Raw genomic sequence first — 19,746 nt, 5'->3', positions numbered from 1 at the left:
TTTTCTTTTATTTGCTGTCTTACATTTTCTGGAGAAAATCTAGAAACGGGCTCAGCTTAAGAATCAGGATGATTCCATGTAGGCCTATAATAAAATAGCTGCTGCTGAGCTGACCATGTAGGCCTATAATAAAATAGCTGCTGCTGAGCTGACCTCCGTTATTTTTTCTTTTCACAATGACATTTGAGTTCATGATTTTAATGTTGTTTTTTTGTGGCAGACTAAAGACTAATGACAGACTGTTGAACTTTGAATAAAAATCTGTTTGGTCCAGGTTTGAAATTCATTATCATTTATTATAGGCTACGCAGTCTAATATCATAGAAGCCCCCCATCCCGTCACCCCAGACCGTAGACCCTCCTTCTATTCTATTCTATTCTATTCTATTCTATTCTATTATAGTATAGTATAGTATAGTATAGTATAGTATAGTATAGTATAGTATAGTATAGTATTGTATAGTATACAGTCACAAGGAATGGATGGTGTGCAGTGTTGTTTATTATTTAACATAATTATAATATATAATAGTTGTTGTCGTTTTTATTGTTATTGTTATTAGTAGTAGTATATAATAATATGTATTATACACATTATTAATAAAGTCTTTAAAATAGTCGGCCTACTGTGTTTAAAAACATATTTATTGTCTGGAGTCCACCGTCCAAACATCCCAAGTGTGCGCCGTAGACGAACGACCCTGATTACGCAGACCTCCGCGAATGAAGAGTTTAGCACTTTGGAAACTGCAGCTTCATTTGCTGCTATTATTCAGATAGGGCCTATCCGGAAAGAGCCATAGTGATGATGTAATGTAATAATATACATCTCTGATTTGTTTTACTTATTTGGAATACAATAAATAATTTATTTTTTATTCATAATATAGGCTGTCAATATTTTTTTTCATTCATTATTTCATTGAATAATTATTTTTGGAAAAGATAGGCACTAACAGATAGCCTAACTAATGCTAACCTGAGGTAGTTTTGTAATCTGCTTAAAATGATTTCAAATTGACTGAGACACTGACACTTACATAGGCCTATTACATATAATTGACACTTTGAAACATTTGCATATAGCCTATATTATTTTCTTTTGTAATTTACATAATTGTCAAAACTTATTAGGCCGATAGGCTATATTTTGCTCACTTAAGATATATACACATATAATACAATATAAAATATCACCTATATATATATATATATATATATATATATATATATATATATATATATATATATATATATATATATATATATATATAAAATAAATTATTTAGACTACATAATTTCCTGAAAAATTATGTTCTTTATGTTGCTTTATTTTTGATAATCCATTGCATGTTGTAACTGAAATTAAAATTGACTATAGGCCTATTATCCTATTATTAACCTGACTATTCCTATTTGTGATTTTTCGATTCTCCTGTGCGTTTAAATACGAATAATAGCTGCACGCATTAGTAAACGAGAGACGTTTCTATTATGTCGCATAGAACTATTCAGTTCCCATAGCAACCGCAAGGGCGCCTCAGCGTCCGCCTCACTCGCAGACTCTCTTACTCACATACTGACTCTCACACTCAAGCAAGTTTGCTTAAAGCAAGAGCTTTAAACTGCTCGTCGGTGTTTGTTTGACTACTTTATGGTCCAAACCGAGTGGAGAGGCTGCAGTTTTCCAGCGGAAGAAAATAAATCTATCATTTTTCTATCATGGCGACACGTGTGCTGGTAATGTTGATGCTGTCACCTGTGTGTGTGATCGGACATCCGAATGCGTGTCCTCATGGCTGTGAGTGTTCCCAGTGGAAAGCCTTCGCTGTCTCGTGCATGGCCATAGATGTCATTCCAACGTTTCCCTCAATGACAGAAATCTTGTAAGTATTCATTATTTTATTATTAATTGGTCACTTTATGTTGCCTACTTGCATTAAAAAGTTCGGTACACTCATTGTGTTCATGTTGTAAACACTTTTGCTGCTGTTGAGGTGGGAAACGGCTATTATTGGGACAGATTTCGTGGTATGAGTTAAGAGCTGTAATTGCATGAAATTTTGTTTTATTATATAGCCTATATATAAGTAGAACGTAAAAAACATCTTCACAATAAAGTGCGTTGTATCAAATGATTCATTTAAATGTTAGTACATAGTAGTTCATTCAATGATCGTCGTGGATGTTTTATATTAAATTAATTACAATATTATTGATCAATTTTATTAATTAAAAGTTAGTAGCATACAATTTTAGGAGGCATTATAGTTATAGGCTATAGTGTAAATGTATTTGGTTAACATTAAAATAGACAATTAAAATCTATAGATAGACTTTTCTTGCTCTCTGCTTCCTTTAAATGCCTTGAAGTGCCTTGAAGGGGATGCTGAAGTGCTTCCCACCTAAAGTTTGTTTAGGGTTGTTGGGTTTGTGGGGAGAGGGGGTTCCCTGACGCCCGGACTGTTTATTGTTAATTGTGTGAGCCCCCCTCTGTGAATTCACAGTTCCGAGTCTCATCAGCTCTGATCAGCTCTCTCTAGTCTGCTGAGGCATCAGCAAGTGAGGTCTTGGGAGGTTGAGTTTGAGAAACCAGAAGTAAATTCAGACCTCTTACTCTCAGCTCAGTAAATCTACACCAATTACACAGAAATGAACTGCCATTCCACCCAAGCAGCCACATGCTATGAATTTTTTTATTTTTTTTTTACCTTGTAGACATTTTCACCTGTATTATGTCTTGAGACTTATAGTGAACACTCATAGTGGACTAATGCTGATCTTCACTCACTTAATTTAGAACTAGTATTTAGTACTAGTAACATTGATTATTACCATCTAATAGTTCTAAAAAAATCCATGTGTTGAGTGTATTTTGGGGTTATTACTGAAAAAAAAATTATGTGTCAAAAAATTATTAGCAGTTATTATTATTATTATACAGTATGAAGATATTTAAAGTTTATTCAATTTTATTCTACTTCTTTACATTCAAATTGGAATCAGCTACAATTCTGCATCCTGTTTAAACCTCAGCTCAAATGAATGGCAGCCCTATTGTAAAATTATACTGATCTTTATCATTAACATATAGTATATAGCACATTCAAACAAGACCTTCAGTCATATTAATTAGGATTTTGTCTAAACATTTTGCTGGACAGAGAACCATAGGGAACCAAAACCTAAATGCTATGCGTTTAAACAAAACATCTAATTTGGCTTTTGTTGTACAAATAATTGTTGTACAACAAACAGCAGTGTTGTCTTCAGTGTTGGATTAAACCTAAGTAATGATACATTTGTGATTTTTAACATTCTTAGACAATAAATAAACCTTGATGTAACCTGTAGATTCAACATTATTTAGCCTGTACGAGCAAAGCCTAAAATGTAAAAAAAAAAAAAAAAAAAAAAAAAAAAAACAGTTTTTCTCAGTTGCTTTGGTACATTTCACAATTGGCATTCTCAAAACTTGTTTAACCTCCAAATCTTCTCGTCACTTGTGCACATCTATTGTGCACATGCTATGAAACTGATAGGGCAGAGAGACCATCTTAACATTTAGTCTCTTTATGAACAATGCACACTGAGGAAAGCCAGAAGGATTTTGAGTGATCCGTCCCATGCACTCCATTCTTACTATGAACTGCTACCCTCGACAAGAAGATACAGAATTCCTATATGTAAATTGAACAGGTGTAAAAATTTGTTTGTGCCAGTATTAATTAAATGGTTACAGTTTTTTATAATTCCTAACAAGCATACCAATACTTAAAGTACTATTTATAAACTCTTAAAGGTCCCATTCCATGGATTATTTTATTATTTTATAATGTTTCCTGGGGTGCCCTTATAATGTTAGTATGTTTTTTAGATCAAAAATTGTTATAATTTAGAAATAAAAGGCATATTTCCTAGCCTGATTTCATCCCCTGAAAGGTGCCCTAGAATGTGAAATTGAATTTATCTTGGCATAGTTAAATAACAAGAGTTCAGTACATGGACATGACATACAGTGAGTCTCAAACACCATAATTTTCTCTTTCTTATTTAAATCTCGTTTTTGAAAAACACCCCTGAAAAACAGGGTAATCTCCACATAACACCAACTGTGACGCAACAGTTGGGATCATTAATATGTACGCCTCTAAATATTTGCATAAGCCAGCCCATGCTCAGTGCCAGGCGAAACTGCACATCCGAATCATCGGAAGTTCTGCAGGTGAAGAAACAAGCGAGGATCATAGAGAAAATGGCAGATCTATCTATAATCTATCTATAATCTATCTATAATCGGATACCGCTACAGTTTAATTCGAAGTTGTTAGTTGCTCTGCCCATTTCACCGCGGACTGTTTTTCTAACCTGGAACAATATCAAGCAGCCAGGCTTCTCTCGGCGTCTCAAACGGACGAAGGGGGCAATTTCAACTAACGTTATATTCCCACAAGCGGTAAGTAGTGATTTTATTAACGATAATTTACACTGTGTTATCTAGATCCAGCGCGATATTGTTTTTTTCCTCGAGAGACATCGTGGCTTGCAGACGAGCGAACGAAGCATGGCAGTTGTTCAGTGTTTGGATGTAACTACAAATGAACACAAAAATATTTTTTTAGCTCCTTCATCCGAGCCTCTGGAGAACCAGTGGGTTATGTGAATTTCTGATGTGTAATTGTTCAAGTCCAGACAGATAATCTTTCTCTCAAAGTCGTTCAACACTGTTTATGCATCAGTAAATCGCGTTGCAGTGATAAGATCTTCATTCACGCGATCGACAGGCTGTCATCTGCTCAATGCTGGAATAGATCTAAATACTTAAAAAACTTATCATGATTCGTTAATCCCGATAGCTGTAATAGTAAAAACGTATAATCGCTGTAATAGTAAATGTTTTCCAGATAGCTCTACATGTAATGCCAGATATTTCATATGCAAGCATGTCAGCCAATCACAGCAGTGGGCGTTTACACTGAAGTCTCACAGCAGACACGCCCCTTCAAACAGAGTGTCCAGATCAGGGTATGAAATCAGGCTAGGAAATATTCCTTTTATTTCTAAATTATAACAATTTTTGATCTAATAAACATACTAACATTATAAGGGCACCCCAGGAAACATTATAAAATAATAAAATAATCCATTCTACGGCACCTTGAATAGAACGCTCTGTTTGAAGGGGCGTGTCTGCTGTGAGACTTCAGTGTAAACGCCCTCTGCTGTGATTGGCTGACATGCTTGCATATGAAATATCTGGCATTACATGTAGAACTATCTGGAAAACTTTTACTATTACAGCTATTATACGTTTTTACTATTACAGCTATCGGGATTAACGAATCGTGAGAAGTTTTTTAAGTATTTAGATCTATTTCAATCACATAAAAGGTTGCAGTGATGAGCATTGTGCAGATGACAGTCTGTTGATCGCGTGAAAAACGATCTTATCATTGCAACGCAGTTTCTGCACTCTCACTAATGATTTCACCAATGCAAACATGAGGTATATAAATACAGTAAGAGCTTCGTTGTGCAGTGTAACAGCGTCATTGATTTCATAACGAGTTTTGGCAAGTGTCCAGATAAACTCGCGCTGTGTGATTGACAGCTTGGGCGATTGGAAAGGGATTGTTCTTTGATCGCTTTCTGTATATTAATCAAAGTTTAAGTAAGATTATTTTCATCCTACTAAGAGAAACGACGTGAAGTTGATCGCTACTTCCATATTAAATCACTACTTACCGCTTGCTGGAATATAGTTGAAATTGCCCCCTCCGTCAGTATGAAACGCTGAGAGAAGCCTGCTTGATATTATCCCAGGTTAGAAAAACAGTCCGTAGTGAAATGGACAGAGCAAACTAACAACTTCGAATTAAACTTTTGCGGTATCCGATTATAGATAGATAAACATCAACCACGCCTGTTGACATTTCGCCATCAATACGCCTGTGTTTCTGTGGGCGGAGGTTAGTCAAAACACGGTTCTAGTGACGTCATTAAAGAAGGAAGTAGAGGGGTGTAGTCCAATCGAGCCGTTCGTTGTAGTCAACTTCTGTTAAATAAAATATCTCGCTTGGCATTGAACTTTGAGCTTTATAATTTTACAGATATTATTTATACTCTAACAACAACATTATACACTAACTAAAGTTTGAAACATGGGATCATGAAGAACGGGACCTTTAACACAGCAACACACATACATCACACAATTAGCCAAATAGTAAATTTTTTGCCCAAAACCATATTTTGTTAAAGGGGTGGTATAAAGCCCTTTTCACAAGATGTAAAATATGTCTTTGATGTCCCCAGAGTGTGTAGGCTATGTGAAGTTTTAGCTCAAAATACCCCACATATATTTTTATATAGCATGTTAAAGTTGTCACTTTTTGAGGGTGAGCAAAAATGCACCATTTTGTGTCTGTTTCTTTAAATGCAAATGTGCTGCTGCTCCTGGCACAGAGGGTGGAGCTTCAACAGCTTGTGTCCTTTAACCTCACACAGACACGCACTGAAAATTTCAATAACTTTTAGCCTTTTATGTTCAAACCGGAGTCATCATGATGTCAACAGAGTCAATGATGGAGAGACTCAAGAAGAAGTGACAGCATGTAGAATGCAACAGGACATTTCTGAATGGTTAGTTGATGAATTTATGTAGCTGATGTGTTGTTATCTTCTAGTCATTGAGTAGCATATTCTGTCATGATAATCTATAAATGCTTTCCCGGGGGCGGGGTTTATGTAAATTCTAGGGTTGGTGATGTCACTAACCCGGGAGAATGTCATGTAGTCCCTACCAGCCGTTTGTTGTAGTCCTTAAAAAGCAGTTTCTTTAAAAGCAAATATCTCCCTTTGCTTTGAACTTTGAGCATTGTAACTTTGCAGATGTTGTTTATGCTCAAACAGAAACATTACACACTAACTAAAGTTAGAAAAGTGAAATCATAATCAACCACCCCTTTAAATAAATACAAACTACATTTCAAAATGCTAAAAACCTTTTTCTACATATACTAACTCTATTAAAACATGTCAAACCTGATTCAAAATTTTATCAATCTGTCAAAACACTAGCACTAGTTGTCTATTCAACATGAACATAGTTAAATCATAGTGCATGACTGTCAAAATACTAACAGTTGATGGCATTATAAAAACTGCATTAGCCTGCTTGTCATGTCTTGTCATTCTACCTGCAGACAATATGAAATCCATTGTTGTTGTTTTTTGTTTTTTTTTTATAATTCAGTTTCCTTTTACTGTAAGCCATTCTACAATTTTGGTTGAGTGTTGAATGTCTGCATTCTTGGAAACATACAATCTAAAAGTGAATTAGTCATTACTTTATAGAATGTGCAGTAGAAAAAAACAACAAGTAACAGAATTGCTAAGGGCAGCCACGGTTCAAATAGGTCCCTATGCAGAACTTAATTTGTCACCTCTGTTGAAATTGTTTTCTGGGGTTGGTGTTGATGGTGCCACCATAAAGGGTGCGATGGTGTCCCCTTAGTTAGTCCCGAACGCAGGCTGCATATTATGTGTATATGGAACAGTGGAACTGGAATCCTTGTAGTAAAAGCTTTACATGAAGCTTTTACTGAAATGAAAACATGAAATTGCTGAACATTATTTTTTGTCACTCTGCTTCTCTATGTTTTTCCGCATCCACACTGAAAAAATAATTGTACCTATTTTACTGTGTATGGCCAAGTAATGGAAAGAACTTCAACACCTGACTATGCCTCTAACTGAGATTGGAAAGGATTCAGCTATTTCTCAATATTTCAGTGATCTGCTACTTAAAAATGCTTATCAGTTGTTTCAGTATTTGTTTTATATATATTTTTTGTATACTTTTGAGCTGCTGTTCTTGCAAAAGTAGAGGTTTTATACTATATTTAAAGATTTGAACATTAGGTATTCATTTCTGACATGCTGTGGTTAAGCCTTTGTAAATACTGTAAGACCAGAAAGATCCATGACTTTGGTATGGATCAAGTGTCACGTAGTCTAAGCGAATAGATAACAAACAATTAACTTTATTCACATAATGAAAACATAACCAAACTTACTCCATTCGTTAACGACAACCGACAATCAGAACTGAAAAAACAGGCAGATAAATACACAGGCAAACTATGATAATTAATGACACACAGCTGGACAGAATAATGAAATCAAATCAGTAACCATAGTGACAAACTCAGGCAGGAACTAGAACAAAGAAAAAAGCATGGTGAATAGAAACAAACTAGAAGTCCATGAAAATTAAACTAAGACAAAAATAATGGATTATGTGTTGTATAAAAAGAAAAAAACGTACTCGGTTACCTAATGTAACCTCGGTTCTCTCTAGAAGAGGGAACGAGTATTGCATAAGTTGCTTACGCTACGGGAAAGTCTTCTTTCTTCGAGATCTGAAGCCAAAAATTATCCTTAATTTTGTATTCATTGTCAACGCAGTGCGGCAGCCGGCAGACCAAGGCAGGCTGTATAAGCGTGCTCATTGGCTGCTCGGCGGCAACTGCTTAAGCCTATCAGTGAGCCTCGTGAAACGTGGCCTCCAATGAGTGGCCTCCACACCCTTCTAACCGTCAAGATGGGTGTGGCCAGTGTGTATATAACAAGGGCTCACAGGCTGAATATCTGGTTTTCGTAGTCTGAAGCGCAAAAGCTCGTGGCGCGACACGGCAGGTTACGCAATACTCGTTCCCTCTTCTAGAGAGAACCGAGGTTACATTAGGTAACCGAGTACGTTCTCTTACGAGAGGTTCTCTCGTATTGCGTAAGTTGCTTACGCTACGGGAACCCCTTGTCAACGCCGTGCGCGCCAAGCATCCAGCACATGAATCCCAGGGAGACCGGGGAAAAACATTCTGCTAGAACAGGTGGCCGGTCGGAGAGACGGGCCAACACAGTACAAAGCACTTCACTCAGTGTATAAAATAGAGCGGCGCGGCCGGTTTATAAGTATATATCAGTGCAAAACAGTGGGGCCGGAAGCGCTAGCCCACACAGTACATAAGCACACATTAGGGTAAGAAAAGAGCGACATCATCGGTCTTTTACAAAGAGAATAACCCCCCGCGCAACAGAGTGGAAGACGGGCGGCCAGCAGCGCGGGCCAGCACCGGTAAACAGTGCGTAACGGGAAATGAGAAACAGAGCGGCCCAGCCGGTCTGAGTATAAAACACTTCACCCTAAGTACCATACCAGAAATATCGTCAGCTTGTGATCGTAGTCTGCACATAAGCGACTGGGCAGAGCATACATGTCACTTATACTGACAGCAATTTAGCCTGTAAGGCGGGAACTTCCAGGTTATAAAACCTCACGAATGTCGATGGGGAGGCCCAGCCCGCCGCATACAAATATCGTGGATAGAAATTCCACTGGATCAGGCCCACGAAGAGGCCATGCCTCTAGTAGAGTGGGCTCTGATACCCAGAGGGCACTGCAGGTGTTTGGAGGCATAAGCTGCTGCAATCGTGTCCACTATCCACCTGGACAGGCTCTGTTTCGAGTCGGCGAGACCCTTGGTGCATCCGCCGAAGGAAACAAAGAGCTGCTCGGAACGCCTGAAAGCGGCGGAGCGCGTGATGTAAACTCTCAGCGCCCTGACAGGGCATAGGAGGTTATCACTGTCCCCATTATCGGATGCAGGCAGAGCCGAAAGGGAAATGATTTGTGCCCTAAAAGGGGTTCCAATCGCTTTGGGGATGTAACCGTGTCTCGATCTGAGAATGACTTTCGAGTCGTTCGGTCCGAACTCAAGACATGCAGGGCTAACAGATAGCGCGTGCAAATCCCCCGCGCGTTTTACTGAAGACAGAGCTATCAGAAAAACGGTTTTGAGCGACAGGTACTTTAAATCCACGGATTCAAGTGGTTCAAAGGGAAAAGCCTTCAGGGCCTCCAGGACCAAGGACAGATCCCAAATAGGAAACGAGGAGGGCCGCGGGGGATTCATCCGTCTAGCTCCTCTGAGGAAGCGGATAATAAGCTCGTTCCTTCCTATTGCCTGGCCGCGCGTCGTCTCAGCGAACGCTGCAATAGCCGCCACATACACTTTGAGCGTGGAAGGGGACCTGCCCTTGTCCAACAGCTCTTGTAGGAAGGAGAGCACCCGTGGGACCCCACATGCACGCGGATCCAAGCTCTTAGTAGCGCACCATTTAGAAAACACCGACTGTAGATGACCACTAGCAGTGTTTTATTATGACTATTCTGTTTCATACTTTTATTTCATGTGACTTTTATTTTGACATCATGCTATCTGCAGGGGGGACTAATTTCTCCACGCTCACGCTCACGCTCACGCTCGTTCAATAAAAACACAAGAAGTCACGAGAAGGCACGTTACAAGACGATGCATGTTTAGAGTCAGAGATTGGAAAATATTACTGTAACCTTCAACTAAAGTGTTCTTTGAAGTGTTATACTACTCTGTGCTTGATTTGTTTGGCAGTAATAATTTGAGAATAATTTATGAAGTTGCTAGCTAGCTCTCCAACGTCCAAGTTAAGTTAATGGCGGCAGCCTTCCCTGGATCACCACTTTCTAGCACCCTTTGATATGCGGAGCGAGGTATGTGGTTCATTGTAATGTACAATTTCATATTAATTCATTTCATACGTTCATGTAAATGGTAATGAGATTAATTTCATGATGGCTGTTGCCTGCTATGCTGTTATCAATGTGATGCTAGCTTGCTAAAGTGCATTTGTCAAAGGATTATTTGTATCTGGCTAAATTGCCTTTGTTATTTTCCTTTTAAGTTTTCACGGTGTTGGTGCTATGCACACTCGTCTGAATTAAAGTACACCCGTATGGAAACACTCCCAAGCCTGTTTATTCTAAGTTGAAGGGCTGCTACAGTGAAAACTCGTCGCTCGATGTGGAGTGAAACTCAACTCGACGTTAGAAGGACTGCCATCCGCCATTCTGTGTACAAGACTGCCACCTTCTGTTCAAACGCCCTCACTTCAACCGGCACCCAGGCAAGATCGGTCTATTTCGTTTATGCTGATTGCTGCATAAAATCACAGGGACTCTGATTGCGAACAGTGATATTTATGTAATGGACTGAAGTCACCTTTATAAACAGTATACTGTACATGTTTGATGCTCTGATTTAATCATACATTTGAAAGGTGAATTTAAAGATACAGAAGGGTAATTTGATAAAAAAAAAAAAATAATAATAAAAAAAAAAAACTATTGAACTAATTGAACCTGTTAAATGTAAATTCATTCATGGGTAGATCCATATGATAGCATTCATTGCTAAGCTGTTTGCGTCTTAGCCTACATGTTTTTGTTGATGATAATCGCCCAGTGCATGTTGATATTAAGTATTTGTTGAGTTATTAAGCTATATTTCAGTAATTAAACTATAGTTCAGTAGTTCAATATAACCCAACAGCAACACAACTTCAACAAAATGTCACTTAATGGAGAAGAAGTAGCTAGCACACACGACCCACCCATGAAAACAGATAACCCACAGCCAGTCAGGTCTAGTTCACGCGAAAGAACATTTACAGAAAAGGGATTAGAGATGCACAAACAGGAAGCCATTAAACACAAGAAAGAATTCATGAGAGCTTATGGCTCTTGGAAAGAAGTGGCAGGAAAGGTTAGGACCGCACTAAAATCATTCTGTTCTCAAGATGAACTAAATAAAATCAGAGAAGAAATCCAAATTCGACACAGTGCAGTAAGTGAATGTTATGAGCCCATTCAACGCAACCACAATGCCACCCCAGACATTGTTCCGAAAATGGATGCTTGTATAGCACTCACTGCAGAGATCAGCGAAATAATAGAGATGCGGCTAGAAACTGTAGATGAGGTCTTCAATCCAGAACTTGAGAAACTACGAGTGAGGATGGCACTTAAGAAGGATGAGTATGGATCTATCTTCGGACACACAAGGACAGATACTGCACTCTCTCTAGCAGAAAATTCAACCCACTCACAGGGCTCAAGCAAACATGTAGATGCGGGAGCAGAACTCGCAGCTCAACAAGAAAAGGTTAAGGCAGTATATCAAATACAAGCTCAAGAAGAAGTTCTTAGCAAGTTAGAAGAAGAGAAGCAGCTAGTTCTTAAAAGGTTGGAAGAAGAAAAGCAAGTAGCTCTTAAAAGGATAGAGGCAAACATGCGTCAGGAAAAGAAAAGACTACAGCAAATTCAAGCAGAGTCAGACGTAAGAATAGCAGAGGCGAGAGTAAACGCATACGAGAGCCTTGAACATGACTCCAGAGACTGGCTAAAAGAGACTAATCTCACAGTTGAATTCAAAGGCCAGCTTAATCCAAAGGCCGAAGCATACCAGCCTCCACAAGCACACGCCAATGCGCTAGCATCTCCTGAGAAAGATGGCCTTACCCAAGCACTCATTAACTCACTCAGTATGAATCGCCTGCCTGCTCCTGAGCCACCAAAGTTCTCTGGCGAAGCCCTAAAGTATGTAGACTGGAAGATGTCCTTCATGGCCCTCATAGACCACCAGCCTCTCCCAGCTCATGAAAAAATGTTCTATTTAAAAAACTATCTGAGTGGAGAAGCACGTAAAGCTGTAGAGGGATTCTTCTATAGAAACTCAGAAGAAGCATATCAAGGGGCCTTAAGGGTCCTGGAAGAAAGGTACGGAAACCACTTCATTCTGCAAAAGGCCTTTAGAGACAAGCTCATGAAATGGCCTAAGGTTGGTACCAGTGATCCTGCTGCACTTCGAGAGTTTGCTGACTTCCTGCAAGGATGCGTTGAAGCGATGCCTCATGTGAAAGGATTGGCCATCTTGGACGACTGTGAAGAGAACCACAAGTTGCTGAAGAAATTACCAGACTGGATCACACGAAGATGGTGCAGAGTCGTCACAGAAAGGTTGGACGAATCCGGGGATTACCCGAGCTTTTCCTGTTTCACAAGGTTCATCCAGAAGGAGGCTCGGATAGCCTGTAACCCTGTCGCCTCTCCACTTCTGATCAAGGCCACAGATGACAGGCAGCCCAAGAGAGCTAGAGCACTTCACACAAACACTAAAAGGAACAATCCCACGGAAAAGGTAGAGAAAGTGTTCAGCACCAAGTCAAAGCCACCTTGTCCTATCTGCAAAGATGAGATGCACGGCGTCGTAAAGTGCCCTACCTTTGCAGCAAAATCTCTGGAAGATAAGAAGGCCTTCATAAGGGAAAACAATTTGTGCTACGGATGTTTGAGAAAGGGACATAACAGTAAGGATTGCAAAACGCGACACTCTTGTGGCATATGCAGCAGACGTCACCCCACCTGTCTACATGAAGAGAGAGAGAACCGATCTGTGGAAGCAAAAGAGAAACAGTCCACTTCCACAGACAAAGGCACTAGTCAGGAGGAGATCAAAGTGACGTCCCATGCAGTGACGCGGCACGTCTTTGCCACATCAAGCATCGTCCCTGTTTTCATGTCATCTGCGAATGAACCACAGAAAGAAGTTATAACATATGCTCTTCTGGATACGCAGAGTGATTCGACATTCGTCTTGGAAGACCTACTCGAAGAGCTGAACGTGGAGACTAAACCAGTACAGCTCAAACTGAGCACCATGACATCTGTTGACACACCCATAGCAAGCAAAAGTGTCTACGGTCTACAAGTTCGAGGACTACAGTCTCAAAAACAGATTCAGCTACGCCAAGCCTACACTCGTGGTTTCATCCCGGTCGACAAGTCCTACATCCCGACTTCCAAAACAGCGCTGCTCTGGCCTCATTTAAAGCATCTAGCAAACAAACTTCCGCTGCTGAAGGACTGTGAGGTGGGACTGCTAATTGGAAGTGATTGCCCGTTGGCGTTAGCCCCCCAGGAAGTCGTCACAGGAGGCGAAAATGATCCATTTGCCCAGAGAACGGAACTCGGCTGGAGCATCGTAGGCTCATCCAATCCACATCTGGATCGCCAGGGAAACCAGAGGTTCGTCCATCGAGTGACAGTGAAGGAAATACCAGCGCCATCAACCACTGACGTGCTGAAGGTCTTGGAATCAGACTTCAATGAAAGGAAGTATGCAGACAAAGACAAGTATGTGTCACAAGACGATGTTCGCTTCATTCAGCTCCTGAGTGACAACATAACTCAAAGGAAAGATGGACACTATGAAATGCCCCTCCCGTTCAAGAGCACAGAGCCTCCTCTGCTACCAGACAACAAGAAGCTGGCAACAGTTCGACTGCAGCACCTAAAGAAAAGATTGAAAAATAATGAGCGGTATAAAGAACAGTACAAGGCCTTCATGAAAGATATGATAAAGAAAGGTGACGCAGAGCCAGCCTCTCCTGTGACAGGACAGCAGACTACGTGGTACATACCACACCATGGGGTGTTCCACCCCAAGAAGCCAGAGAAGCTAAGGGTCGTCTTTGACTGTTCAGCGAAGTTCCGTGGTGTCTCACTAAATGATACACTGCTAACAGGTCCTGACCTGATCAACTCTCTCCTTGGAGTGCTCTGTCGTTTCAGGAAAGAGGCTGTAGCCATCATATGCGACATCGAGAAAATGTTCCATCAGTTTTACGTTTCTCCTGAACTACGGAACTACTTACGGTTTCTCTGGTGGGAGGATGGAGACCTCGAAGCAGAGCCTCAAGAGTATCAAATGGCTGTCCATCTATTCGGCGCCGCCTCGTCACCGGGATGTGCCAACTTTGGTCTGAAGTACTTGGCACGTCAACACAAGGAAGAGTATCCATCAGCGTCAGCCTTTGTTGAAAAGAACTTCTACGTCGATGATGGGCTTATCAGCGTCCCCTCCGTAGAAGAAGCAAAGAAGTTGATCGCTGAAGCACGAGAGTTGTGCAAGAGAGGAGGTTTGCGTCTACACAAGTTCAATTCAAACAAAAGGTCAGTTCTGGACTCTGTGGACCCAACTGAGAGAGCAGTCACATCTGAACCCCTCAATCTGGACCTAAATGCAGCTCCAACAGAACGTGCTCTCGGTATCCAGTGGTCCCTTGAAAATGACACCTTCAGCTTCAATGTAAACCCACAGAACAGGCCCTCTACACGTCGCGGCATCCTATCCGTCATTGCTTCTTTGTACGATCCAGTCGGATTCGTGGCTCCATTTATCTTAACTGGAAAGTGCATCCTCCAGGAGCTGTGCCGTCGAGGCATTGGATGGGATGACCCACTTCCCGAAGACTTAAGTCCACGGTGGGAGAGATGGAAGAGCGACCTACAAAGGCTGAAGGAAGTCTCAATACCGAGATGCTACCAACCACAAGGCTTCTGCAAAACTGTCACGAGGGAACTACACCACTTCTCGGATGCCAGCAATATAGGATATGGCTCGTGTTCCTATCTGAGAAGCAAGAATGAAGATGGTGAAGTTCACTGCAGCCTTGTGATGGCAAAGGCTAGAGTTGCGCCTACAAAACTCACAAGTATTCCAAGATTGGAACTTTCAGCAGCAGTGGTCGCTGCAAGATCAAGTGTCATGCTGAGAAACGAGCTTGAAATGCCGATCCATGCAGAATTTTTCTGGACTGACTCCCAAGTTGTCCTGGCTTATATTAACAATGAAGCAAGAAGGTTCCATGTCTTCGTTGCCAATCGTGTGCAAATGATCAGAGAACACACCAGCCCCAGCCAGTGGCACTACATAGACACAACAGAAAACCCTGCTGACCATGCGTCGAGAGGTCTCAATGCAGTAGACATCTCCTCAACAAACTGGCTACCAGGACCCAAATTCCTGTGGGAACAAGAAATACATCCAGAGTCTCACCTCACTCCTGATTTGCTTGTTGGTGATCCTGAGGTCAGGTCAATGCAGGCGTTTACAACTAAAGTTGAACCTTCCGAGTCAGACTTTCTTACCCGTCTAAATCGGTTCTCCTCCTGGTCAAAACTCCTGAAAGTCATCGCAAGAATCAAGAGGCTGAATTCAAAGCAAACCCATCCTGGCAAACCTGTGAGTGTGGAAGAACGCGAGAGAGCTGCCGAATCAGTAATGAGGCTTGCACAAGAAGAAGCATTCCCCCAAGAGATGAAGATACTTCAAAAGGGAAAAAGTCTTCAAAACTCCAGCCCTCTGTTTCGCTTGGATCCCATCTTAGAAGGAGGAGCACTTCGTGTCGGTGGGAGACTAGATCAGTCATCCTTAAGCCTAGAAGTCAAACACCCTTTGATTCTACCCAAAGAAGGACATATTACCAAGCTGATCATGACCCACTGCCACGAGAGGATCTGTCACCAAGGCCGGAATCAAACTCTAACAGAACTTCGAGCCAATGGGTTTTGGGTCATCGGTGGAAGTAAGTCAGTTGCTAAGCTGATACACAGATGTGTGAAGTGTAGAAGACTCAGACGGCCTGCAGAAGAACAACGCATGGCAGAGCTTCCTAAGGAGCGTGTAGAAGTCTCTGCTCCCTTCACATACTGCGGCATCGATTGCTTCGGCCCATTCATCACTAAGAAAGCCCGCAAAGAGCAAAAGCGCTATGGCTTAATCTTCACTTGCCTTGCCTCTCGATCTGTTCACATTGAGATGCTTGAGGACTTATCCACAGATGCATTTATCAATGCCTTAAGATGCTTCATCAGTCTCAGAGGAGCCGTTCGTCAACTCCATTGCGATCAAGGAACCAATTTTGTGGGAGCTAAAAATGAGTTCAAAGAAGCACTGAAGCAATGTGACACCAAAACAATCGAGAGCTTCCTCGCAGAAAGGCAATGTGAGTTCATCTTCAATGCTCCTTCAGCAAGTCACGCTGGCGGCGTCTGGGAGCGCCAGATTCGGACTGTCCGTAATGTCCTAAATGCCACACTCTGTCAATACTCAGGCAGACTCGACGACTCTTCCCTTCGAACTCTGTTCTATGAAGCAATGGCCATTGTGAACAGCCGTCCATTAACCGTAAACGGGGTAAATGATCCTACCTCGCTCGAGCCATTAACTCCAAACCATCTCATACTGATGAAGTCCAAGATTGCCCTTCCACCGCCTGGCAAATTTGAGAAGGAAGATGTCTATGCAACTAAAAGGTGGCGAAGAGTCCACTACCTCGTCGAACAGTTCTGGTGCCGGTGGAAGAGAGAATATCTCATGAACATCTCCACACGTCAAAAGTGGCATACGACTCGACGCAACCTTAAGGTAGATGACTTAGTCATTATAAAGGAAGAAACCCCTAGAAATCAGTGGCACCTGGGACGAGTGGTTGAAACCACAAAGGAGAGCGATGGACTAGTGCGTCGCGTCAAGGTGTTAGTAGGAGAAAGGACGTCAGTTAAACGAGATCGCCCCACCAAACCTTTGATTATAGAAAGGCCCATTCAGAAACTAGTTCTTCTCCTCGAGAGTGAGTGATCAGTCTAGTTGTCTACACCTTTATCCCCTTATGACATAGGCTACTCTCTCTCAGTTATTAAGTAGTACTCACCTGTACATATCTAGAAACACTGATACAGACATAGGACTCAAGTATGAGCCGTTCAGCCAGGTTGATCCTTGTCTTCACTCTTCATAACATGAGTGGTGGGAGTGTAGATGACCACTAGCAGTGTTTTATTATGACTATTCTGTTTCATACTTTTATTTCATGTGACTTTTATTTTGACATCATGCTATCTGCAGGGGGGACTAATTTCTCCACGCTCACGCTCACGCTCACGCTCGTTCAATAAAAACACAAGAAGTCACGAGAAGGCACGTTACAAGACGATGCATGTTTAGAGTCAGAGATTGGAAAATATTACTGTAACCTTCAACTAAAGTGTTCTTTGAAGTGTTATACTACTCTGTGCTTGATTTGTTTGGCAGTAATAATTTGAGAATAATTTATGAAGTTGCTAGCTAGCTCTCCAACGTCCAAGTTAAGTTAATGGCGGCAGCCTTCCCTGGATCACCACTTTCTAGCACCCTTTGATATGCGGAGCGAGGTATGTGGTTCATTGTAATGTACAATTTCATATTAATTCATTTCATACGTTCATGTAAATGGTAATGAGATTAATTTCATGATGGCTGTTGCCTGCTATGCTGTTATCAATGTGATGCTAGCTTGCTAAAGTGCATTTGTCAAAGGATTATTTGTATCTGGCTAAATTGCCTTTGTTATTTTCCTTTTAAGTTTTCACGGTGTTGGTGCTATGCACACTCGTCTGAATTAAAGTACACCCGTATGGAAACACTCCCAAGCCTGTTTATTCTAAGTTGAAGGGCTGCTACACCGACCATTTAGACGCGTAGAGCCGTCTCGTGGAGGGAGCTCTAGACTGCGTGATCGTGTTCACGACCCCTTCTAGCAGGTCAACGGGTATCCGTTGATTACCCATGCATGCAGAGACCATCGTTCTGGATGGGGATGCCAGATCGATCAACCGGCTTGAGAGAGGAGATCCTTTCTCACCGGGATCGGCCATGGGGATGAGTGCGACAGCCTCACTAGCTCTGGGTACCAGGTTTGGTTCTCCCAACGCGGGGCTATAAGAAGCACTGGGTGGTGCGTTTCCCTGATCCTCGTAATGACCTGTGGTAACAGGGAGATCGGGGGAAAAGCGTACAGCGGGAGGCTGGGCCATGTCTGGGACAGCGCGTCGGGCAGTGTTTCAACGCTGGGTTGGAAAATTTCCAACCCAAATTTTTTTGGGGTATTTTTATTTAAAGGAATTAACTATAAAAGCGATTTAAGGGAATAAAGAAAAAAAAGCTTATTGTATTAGTGAAATAATTGTAACTATTTGCAAATAATATTTTATTTTTTATTATGCATGCATTCTCTCTAAATGAATCAAAGAAATTATAGCATATTTTCAATTCAAAAAGGCTAAATTTAGTAAATAAATAAAAAAAAGTTGAGTAATTCGCGTCACCGGATACTGTCGGTAGTTGAACATTTCTATTGTAAAACAGTCAAATATTAAATGTTTTCCACTTACATTTTGCCAGGCATTCGTTCACTTCTTTAATCATTCTGACATTGAAGAGCTAGACCGCTGAACTTTTAGTCATCCTAACACCAAACAGAGCGGTGCGTAATGGAGCGCATCAGAACAGCATCAAGAATATCAAATACATTGCAGTGAATCTTTTATTTGCATCTTAAGTTTATAGGCAATAATAATGACAGGTTTGCGAAAGTGTAGAACTCGGTGAGCTCGCGCAAAACACATCTTCAGCACAGTGACTCATTTAAACGCCTCTGATTGGCCAATGCATTCAACAGACATGTCAGTGATTGGCTACAATGCTCAACGCTGCCGTTCGCCGTGTGTGCGCTACGGTTTCTGTCTCGCATGCGTGCTCGCTCTAGATTCCGGGAGATTTTAACTAATTTGCGCCATAAATAGTGGTCCATCCAGTAGTTAAGAGCCTGAATTGTTTGTAGTAATTCTGAAATTTAGTGCACACGAGTGAAAAAAAATACAGCACAGAAGAATGTCTAATTTAGCGTGAGATTTCTTTGTAGAGCGTGAGATTGAGGCTGAATGCGTGACTCTCACGCCAGATGCGTGAGAGTTGGCAACCCTGATTAGTGTGAGCGTATCAGTTTGTTTAAATTGGCTGTAAAATGATTTGAAAAATAAAATTGTTGGAAAATAGCTATATTTTATTCATTTGGTTCGTGTACGATAGGCTAATTTTTCTCAAAAAACGATAATTTTGAGGTTTTGGTAGGCTCGACATTTCTAATCTGGCAACACTGAGCCACACAGTAGAAAGCAGCTGAACGAAGTTTTGCTAAGGGTAA

Source organism: Scardinius erythrophthalmus (assembly GCF_964197995.2).
Source record: "Scardinius erythrophthalmus genome assembly, chromosome: 11".
Taxonomy (NCBI): domain Eukaryota; kingdom Metazoa; phylum Chordata; class Actinopteri; order Cypriniformes; family Leuciscidae; genus Scardinius; species Scardinius erythrophthalmus.
Note: the sequence above shows the minus strand (reverse complement) of the source record.